A 10,380-nucleotide genomic window follows, 5' to 3' on the forward strand; every position below is an offset into this window, starting at 1 on the left:
TAGATTGCAAAGAATGCAGTCAAGGTATCTAATCATGTCTGAAGGGTAAATACAAGCACTATACCTAGGTGCCATTCCATGCTGGGATATTGACAATTTGCTTTTACCATTTACTTTAAATATTAGAGAGCTTGGCTCATTTGACCTTAAATGATACTGTAAACCAAATATGAAGTGGAATAGTTTCGAAATGCCAAAAGATCCCCCTTTCTAAACTGTCCGTGTTGTTTTTACATATTTAACCCAGATTATTTTGTTTCCATGTAAATCAGATTAATAAATATAAGAAAATGCTCAATTTACTGACAAGCTTAGTTTCTCTTCTATCTGAGATGAGGTCCTAATAATTCATCTTTCCCAATTGTAAAGGAGAACATATTCTTCTCATTTCCTTATCTTTGCATTCAGTTTTCACCTAGTTTATATCTCATGATACCAAAGTGTATTCTTTACCAGATGCCCACCAATACCAGAACTACATCCTTTGTGGAATATACTACCAAGGTGCTTAGAAAGGGAGTATGAAATGATTGAATACATCAACAAAAAACTTACAGGCACAATGCTAACTTTTCTTGTTTTTATAACTAGATATGTCTCTGTGGGGTCAGGGGAAGCTACGGAATTCCATCAGAGAAGTTATAAGAGGAATACAAATTTCATTCCTGTCATCACTGAGTTTAAAAACAAAAGGATAGGAAATATACTGAAGAGTAAGAAAGTTGGTGGAAGAAACTCAAGTCATAGAATTATTGCCCCCAATGCCTAATAAAATGAATATGAAGCCACAAATCTTATAAAAGAGAGGAATTCACAGTAGTAACCCAGAAGGAACTGATGCCACCTCATTCCAAAAAGAAATAAAGATTCTGGTACCTTGACTCAGACTCCATACCATGTTCAAAACACACACACACACACACACACACACACACACAATGACTCTCAAAATTAATACCAAGAAAGAATATGACTGACTGGGGGGCACAATTGTGAGAATTCTCATTATTACAGTTGACATTGGAAAGAAGTGAACGAAGATTTGCATGAGACATAGGATTTCTGCAGAAGTAAGAAAAGTGTAAAATTTTGACATTTTCCAGTGTTCCTTGCAGAAATGTGGTAATGGTAAGAAACCCAAAGTTATGAAAATAGATATCTTAAATCTTGTTAGAGAATATTTGCCAGGATCTTAGAAGAAAAGAAGACCAAACTGAAATTCTTCCATGTGCTCAAACTACAAATGCAGAATAAAATTCCCTTCTAATGGGAGCTTAGAGGGAAGACAAACAGTCCTGGGTAAGTAGGGAGTTACTGATGTAAGAAAAATTGCTTTAAAGATAGAGAAAGTGGGAGAGCTGACCACATTGAATTTGAGCAAATGACGAGTGGTACAGCATGGCAATCTGGTATCTGCCAAGAAAACCATAACTAATAAGAAAAAAATGGGAAAATTGGTGGTAAAGAGAGAGAAATAAAAGAAAAAGAAAGAAAGAAGAAAGAAAGAAAGAAAGAAAGAAAGAGAAAGAAAGAAAGAAAGAAAGAAAGAAAGAAAGAAAGAAAGAAAGAAAGAAAGAAATGTAGTAAACCAAAAGAAGGAAACAAAATAAGGAGTTCATTTTAAAAGAAAACATAATGAAATGATCAACGGAAAATGTAGATAAGAAAAATAGAACACAAATTTAAAAATCAAAGACCACAATAATAAGATTAAAATAGTTATCTGAAAAGGAAGAGCTGAGGAAGTCAAGAATCAAAATAACCAATTGAGAGAACTACATTACAGATCATCTCATAACAGAACAAACACAGATGAAAATCTGGTCATTGGCCCAAAGGAACTTACAGTCATCAGTGGACACAAAAGAGAAAGACAAAGACTACAGAAATCAGAGTCCATAGCTTTGATTTGACTTAACAAGAATTCCCATGCCTTTAAGAAAAAGGTAAGAAACTTTGAAAACCTTTGAAAACCCCAAATATGCTCAGATTTCAGAAAAATGCATGTCCATTTCCAAAACACAAAGCTCTGTTAACCTCTTTATCTCATTGTGTCTTTGTCATAGTCATGAGGTTAGAAGGTCTAACTTCTTTCCATTTAACAGATAACTAAACTGAGATGCAGAGAAATTGGGCTTGGCCAAGAGCAAATGTCAAGGAAGTTAAAGCGAAAAGTTATTAATTTAGATGTTCTTGACTTAGAGCTGATGCTCTCTCTTTTGTTTCAGAAATGGCCAGTTAAGGTATATAGTAGTGGTGCAGGAAATACTAACTGTGAAACTGTGAGGGCAGGATTATAGTACAGGCATTTATCTATCATTTAAAAATGTCTTATATCTTTCTTTGAATTGTAAGCAACATCAGATATTATTTCAAATGATATCTCCAGAGAATAACTGAAAATAACTCAAATTGGATGAAATACAGCAGCAGATTCCTATAGGGACCAATTACAAATAAACAGCCTCATTAAAGCTGTAAATGCTTATAAAGTACATCAGAGCAGGAACATCCAACAGTGAAGCACAGGTGTACACAGTTACTACCAATATTTAGCATAATTTAAATTTGGAACATAATTTAAAGTAATTTAAGGGAAAGTGCAGGCATTGGAGGATCTCCCAACCAAATGATGATGGAAGAAACTGCAGTACAAGATTGAAATGTCTACTTTGTTCTGTATTGTGTTTGTCCAATTTACCCTCTCTGTCCCCCTATTTCTCCCTTCATTAGAAACTATCTAGTGCTTTCTATAATTCATTGATGTGCCTCACATTGACCTTTCTCCTTTGAAAATTATTCCACATCTGTTCATACATTCTCCTCATTTAGACAAGTCATTACATTCTTTCTTCCTTCTAGAGTTTTAGAACTAAGTTTCATTAACATGACCAGGAGGATATTTATCAATATATATCTTAAAGTACAAATGTTTTTCATAAAATGAATTACATAAAGAGAGAAAAATTAGAGGAATAGTTATTTGAAGATGATAGGACAGAAAAAGTATAATTATAAAGAAATGCTTGGAATTATAATTTCCATTTTTGCTTTCTAATACCAGAAAACTGAATTTAACATGATAGGTTCATTTTTTACCACACTCAATATGTTCCATCAATACAAGTCAATGAATTTTGTATTGAGACTAAAATGGAATTAACTACAAGAATTCCTGTTAATGCCTTCAAATCAGTAGTAGGAAGCTCTATAAATAGAATGATATCGAGGCACAAGTTAGTTTATTCTCAAGTTAACAATTTACCAACTGTGATTTTTACATATACATTAGAGAAAAAAGTTATCTTAGAATAAATTATTTGAGGGATCCCTGGGTGGCGCAGCGGTTTGGCGCCTGCCTTTGGCCCAGGGCGCGATCCTGGAGACCCGGGATCGAATCCCACATCGGGCTCCCGGTGCATGGAGCCTGCTTCTCCCTCTGCCTGTGTCTCTGCCTCTCTCTCTCTCTCTGTGACTATCATGAATAAATAAATAAAATCTTAAAAAAAAAAAAGAATAAATTATTTGAAAATCACTTTGCCTAGAACCCAGTTAAATTTGACTGTTAAATTGTTGAAAACTGAAAATGTAAGTAGTCCATCTGTTTGACCTTAGTCAAAATATTAACACTCTTGGCTAGTTTTCTCATCTATAGAATCAATATTGGATAGAATAAACTAGGTGCTTTTAACTTGGGAACAAAAATCTTTTGTTAATAAAATATATTTTGGCCTCTGTCTTGAAGACGTTTCTGAATGTCCCAGAATTTTTTTTGTAAAAATGACGTATAACTTCCTGTGTGCCTTGTTTTGGAGAGAAGATCAATACATTTCATCAGATTCTATGCAAGGTGGACTGCATGTTTCTTTGTATCTCTAATATTCTATTGATGCTATGATGCTCTATCTGTGGTTCACTGAGTGGGGAGAACAATCTGTGAAGGTTGTTGAAAATATGGATCATTGGAACACACCAAAAAAGTTTTTGATTCAGGAGTCCTGGGGTCAAGCTGACATGAGAAGCACTGCCACAAGACCCGTTGCAATTATAGATGTGATAACCAAAATGCAGTTTAAAGTATTTTAAAATGATAAAACAATATTCTCTTATAGTCTGTGCTGATTAGCATAAGAGAAGCCAAGCTCCTTAATGTTTCTTTATTGATATTTTAATTTTTATTAAGGTGGCTCTCCTGTCTATACTTTCACAAGCAGGGGAAATATTGGAAATGAAATCTCACTGGATAGCTTTAAGTCTATGTAGAATGTTTTATGAAAGGTTTAAAAAAAAAAAAAGAAAGGTTTAGATACATAGGAAAACAAAACTATGAGCTAAAATAACATTTGAGTTTTATATACTACTACACTATGGATTTATAATGTAGTTGTGTTAGCTTTGTGGTTTTTTTGTTTGTTGTTTGTGTTTGTGGCTGTGTTTTTTATTTTGAATTGGAAAGATCTACTTTTCTTCCTATAGAGTGCCCATTTCTTTTTTGGCATTGCTTATAATTCTTCAAGGGTTTATACATTAAAGGAACTCTAAAAACAATCATGTTCCTATGGAATCAAAGCCATTACTTTTAAATTTCTTTATTCCATTGCTTATCACTTCCACAAAGTTATCTCCTTTGTGGAAGGAGACTTCCATTGAAGTCTCCTGGAGAGTTTTCAGGGGGCATGAGACTACACTAGTTATATTTCTAATTATTACTGATAAGAAATGGAAATATCTGCTTTGTCCAGATGAGGTCATTAGCTAAAAGCTAAGAAAATGACTGCAGTACATTAAAACATTCATCTAATTCACTTTTTAAGCAGTCTTGTCAGGCTGAAAAACGAGGAATTTAACAAACCGTAAATGTTCTCATAAAGCCCTTTATATTAAGTTGTAGCAAATTAAGATTTTTTCTTTAAAAAATAAAATAAATAAACTGATGGCCTCTAAGCATAGTTTTTGGAAGTAATCATCAAATAAACATCAAAGAACAAATTCAGACTTAGTAGAGATGTTATTCAAAAGGATGGTTGTAAAGTAAGGAAAGGCACTATTAAAATAGAAAGTGCTCACCATAGATAGCAAACATCTGAGGGTAAGTCAAAAAGGGCATTTCCCTTACAGTGAAAAAAGGCTAGAAAAAAACAAAGCGTGGGCAAGTTGGATGAAGGACTTGTATGATAAGACGGAGTAAAGAATGCTTTACCCAGGGGGAACCTGGCTAGCTCAGTCAGCATGTGACTCTTGATCAGTTGTAAGTTCTAGACCCATGTTGAATGTGGAGATTACTTAAAAAAAATAAAATATTTTAAAAAATGAATGTTTTACCCTGAGGTCAGCCTAGACTATGGTGGGCTCTGAAGAAGGGCTGTGTGGTGGCTCAGGCTGAGGGTGGCCCAAAAGCTTGGGACCTGGGGCATGGAGAGAAGGTTGACCAAAGTTTGGTTAATAAGCACTTGGTTCCAAAGGATCAGTGGGGATAGCAGTTTATTTAATCATTTATGAGGCAAAGAATAAGAATTTGGAGACTCTGTGTCTGGCCATATCATACATAAACAAGAGACTATTAATTGAATTCACAGAAAGAACTTTTCCCTATAAAATGAGTTGACATTGCTCATTATGTCCTAAGCACTATGCCATTTGCCAGGTTGCTGGGCATGAAGGCATCATTCATATATAATTTTGTTTTTAAAGTATTTTTATTTATTTTTAATTCAAGTGCAGTTAACATAATGTTATATTAGTTTCAGATGTACTAGTGATTCAAGTCTATACATTACTCAGTGCTTATCACGGTAAGTGTACTCTTAATCCCTTTCACCTATTTCACCCTTCCTCCCCTCTAGTAACCATCAATTTATTCTCTATATTTAAGAGCCTGTTTGTGTGTGTGTGTGTGTGTGTGTGTCTTTTTTTAAAACTTTTTCATTTGCTTTGTTTCTTAAATTCCTCATTTAAGTGAAATCATATGGTATTTTGTCTTTCTCTGACTGGTTTGTTTTACTTAGCATTATACCCTCTAGATCTATCCATGTTGTTGTAAATGACAAGATCTCATTCTTTCGTATGGCTGAGTAGTATTCCATTGCATATACATCTCACACCTTCTTCATCCATTCATCTATTGATGGATACTAGGATTGCTTCTATATTGTGACTACTGTAAATAATGCTGCAATAAACATAGGGATGCATGTGCCTTTTTAAATTAGTGTTTTATTTTCTTTGCACAAATACCCAGTGGTGAAATTACTGGATCATATGGTAGTTTCATTTTAATATTTTGAGGAACCTCCATACTGTTTTCCACAGTGACTGTACCAGCTTATATTCGTATCAATAGTGCATAAGAGTCCCTTTTTCTCTACATCCTCCACAATACCTATTGTTTCTTGTGTTTTTTAGTTTAGCCATTCTGACAGATGTACAGTGATATCTCATTGTAGTGAATTTGCATTTCCCTGCTAATGAGTGCTGTTCAACATCTTTTTACCTGTCTATTGTCCATCTGTATGTCTTCTTGGGGAAAAAATGTCTATCCATGTCTTCTGCCAATTTTAATTGGATTATTTGGGATCTTTTGGTGTTTAGTTGTATAAGTTCTTTATATATTTTGGATATTAACCTCTTAACAAATATGTCATTTCCAAATGGCTTCTCCTATTTGGGGGTTTGTCTTTAGTTTTATTGATGGTTTCTTTCACTGTGTAAAAGCTTTTATTTTGGTGTAGTCCTAATAGTTTAATTTTGGTTTTGCTTTCCTTGCCAAAGGAAACATATCTAGAAAAGTATTCCTATAGCTAATGTCAAAGAGATTACACCCTATGTTTACTTTTAGGGGTTTTATGGTTTCAAGTCTCATTTGGATCTTTCCATCCATTTTGAGTTTATTTTTGTGTATAGTATAATAAAGTGATTCAGTTGTATTCTTTTGCATGTAGCTGTCCAGTTTTCCTAACACCATTTGTCGAAGAGACTATCTTTTTTCCATTGTATATTCTTGCCTACTTTGTCATAGATTAATTGACCATATAATCATGGATCATTCATATTTAATTTTAAACCTTCAGGGGTAACAACTCCTAGGCTATTTTAAAGTTTATATATGACCTAATGCTCCTAAATCAAATTTGGGATCATTAGAAAATCAAATCTTAAACATTTCTATTTAATAAACATTCTAAATTCAATAATCATCTTAAACATATCTCTGTACATCCTCCTACCCCTTTTCCTTATCATCATCACCACCTTTTAAAACATAAAGTATGGAAGCTTTAGAATAACTGGACTGTTTCCATAAGCTATATACCATATGCCTATACTCTTATCTGGCTGTTTCTCTCTACTCACTTCAGAGGAAATCTGTTGATCTACAAGCTATAGATGGACACTCCTCCTCCACTGGTGGAAATGGAATTCCCCTATTAAACTTCATAAAGGGTCATACAGTTTTATAAGAAAAGCAAAGGGAAGACAGATTTATGCAAGCTTCTTGGAAGAGATGGAATACAGCTCTTCCTATACTAAGATGAAGTGGACCTTTGCCTCAGGCCTGGTGCTTTTAGTGTTCAGCAATTCTTATGATTAGAGAAAAGTATGTATTTCAACAGCTAGTTCTAAAAAGCAAGAGACATAAAACAATGAAATCTACTTCCATGGGCACCAGACAGAACTGTTGTTTTCATTGTCACTATATAATCACACATTTTTAAAATATTCTCTGTAATTAGTCCTTACATTTTAAGCTGCCCTTTTGTGATTAATTTTCCTAATCCAATGTGTTCCTGCTGTCCACTTAAACCTGATTTCACCTCATAAAAATATTGATTAATGTGGAAAAATATCTAGATTTCAATGCTACATACCTGAGAAGCATACCCCTAGAATATGACCAGGTATTATGTTAAAATGAAAAGGTGTAATAATGTTACATATAATGCCACACCTTAAAGAAGGTACCTTTGACTAGGATGATGAAACAGTATAAGTAGATGTTAATATTTGATTATAAGCTAAGAGGAAGTCTTGAATATCATGCTGGCTCATGAATTTTAAGATTTATAGCTCTAAAATATAAATTATGGTTCATAGAATTTTCAAGATTTATATCTCTAAAATATACATAAATAACTCATAGAACTATGGGTCAAAATATAAGCAAATATGGTTATTGATCTAACTATTTTAAGCTGCATACACTAGCAAAAAATGATGTAAACATGTTCATACCAAACAGGAAGACAACAGTCAAATGCACAGACTTTGACTAAGTCACCTCAGTTTAACTTCCAGCTGAACCATTAATCTTGGGCAAGCTACCTTGGTTGAGCTACTCCTTACCTCAGTTCCTCAACTGTATTGTGAATATTAAAACAGCACTAAATTCAAAGTCTGTTCTAACTATAAAAAGAATTAATTGATTATTATAAAGATTTTAGAAAAATCCCTGACATATGTTCAACACTCAGTAAATGTTAGCTATTATTAGGCCACAGAACTTTTAGTGAAGACTCATTTTTCAATGTACTCTAAATGAATGTTTCTTTATTACATAGTATTACTATGATGATTATTGCGAACTGATTGCAAGATAAGCATCATACACTCCAACAAACGCACACACTCACATACACATACATAAAATCTTATTTGATTTTTTTCATCATTTAAGGGTTTATAAGTATTACTGTAATGCCCATAATACCAAATAGGAATTGAGACATAGAGTTGCAAAGTAACTTCTTCAAGATCACAGACTTTTTAAATAATGAAAAAAACAACCAAACCATACCAAAACAAAACAAAATAACATACACTACTTTAGTAGCAAAAAAATCTAGATTCTTAATCACGATATATAATTTACTAGCTGTATTGGCTATAGAAAGCTAACTGTCTGGCTTATTTCCTCACCTGTAAAATGGGAGTAACATTCTGTGCCCCTGCCTGCTTCTCGAGTTAGTGGAATCTAATGATGTAATAATGATGAAAACATTCCATCAAATGGAACAGGAATAACTGAAGATTCCTCAGCTTGTGGTATATGGGTCTCTTTAAGAGTGCTTCAGATTGCAGTGTTCTCAGCTACCTCCTCAAAGAGCATGGAGCTTGGTTTTCCTTTGATGAACAGGCCGGCTATTCCCCATAGCAGTGTCTGAAGGAAAGGAAAGTCTTTAACATCTATAATCAGAGCTGGTGTCTGAATGTGAATGGACTTTTCTTTTCTGTCTGTGGTTGCTGGGTTGCCAGGAGATGTCGCTGCCTGGGGTTATTACATGTACACATATAGATCTCATTTGAAATGCTAAATTTCATAAATTTCTCCCTCTCTGCCCTAAAGATAAATGTGTTTTGCTCCTCAAAACTATCTTAGAGTTACCAAAATGAAGCTGCAGAGATCCTAATGACCCAATTCATCTTATGTAACACAACCATCTCCTCCAAGTAAAGATTCTCAAAAGCATTTTGGTAATTGAGGATTTGAAAGACATAGATTCAAAGACTATGGCTAAATTCTACCTCATGTTCGTATACCAGAAACAATCAAGTCTCTACAACATAGGCCTTTTTACTCATCCTTCCCTCATCTGCCCAAACTTCGACTTGTCTTCTAGTGTTTTTACAAAACAGGAGTTCCATCATCTGTCTTTGGGTTCTTTAAAGGACCCATGGTTTTTCAAACAAGCCTGAATCTACCCCCAAGCTTTGGTTCTGACAATAATATATATTTAAATTTGGTAAAATGTATTTTATAAACTGCCATTGCTATCCCGATATCAATAATACAAAAGAAAAATATGCATATATTAGTATGGCAAGTAATATGGAATCATAACTATGGTTATATTGCTTGCATTATCATTTTAAAATGGGGAAATCTAAAATAAATACTGTACAGAATTTCAATCATTAACACAAAATATATTAAATGTTATAAAAAATAAAAGTTATCTTGGGGACTCTTATCTAATTAGTGAGTGTCTGATATATATTTTACATTCTGCTAAGAATGTGCTTATTCTTATAAAGTAAGACATGATTTCTAGAGTTAAAACACTTGACTATTTAATAATAGAAAGGACTTGCATGCTTTAAACATGAGAATAGGAAAATTATACAAAGGTATAATGAGGGAAGGAAAAAAGTGTTATAGATTTGAAAAAAAAGGTTTCTTGAAGAAGAGGGTATTAACCTGACCTCTGGCATTCATTCATGATAAAAATGTTTTGTAAACTAGAAACAGAAGGTAAATTCACTTTGTATCTGCAATCAGGAATGAGAAAAGTATACCTGCTATCACTATTTCTGTGCCACATTACTTTGAAGGCACTGACTAGTATGATCTTGCAATAAAAAGAAATAAAAATGTAAGAATTAGAA

General features: G+C 33.5%; 1 long non-coding RNA gene across 2 annotated transcripts in view; it reads right to left on the reverse strand.

Annotated features, from left to right (window-relative positions):
- The window catches only part of LOC102156412, a 33,494-nt gene extending 24,306 nt beyond the window's left edge, over positions 1-9,188 (reverse strand). Inside the window, exon 1 of one of the 2 annotated variants that reach the window (XR_005370926.1) lies at positions 8,914-9,188. This is a non-coding gene — a long non-coding RNA (uncharacterized LOC102156412). The remainder of the gene's footprint in view (positions 1-8,913) is intronic. The other variant, XR_005370924.1, reaches the window with a different exon arrangement.
- Positions 9,189-10,380: the final 1,192 nt, after the last annotated feature.

Source organism: Canis lupus, chromosome 15 (assembly GCF_011100685.1).
Source record: "Canis lupus familiaris isolate Mischka breed German Shepherd chromosome 15, alternate assembly UU_Cfam_GSD_1.0, whole genome shotgun sequence".
NCBI lineage: Eukaryota > Metazoa > Chordata > Mammalia > Carnivora > Canidae > Canis > Canis lupus.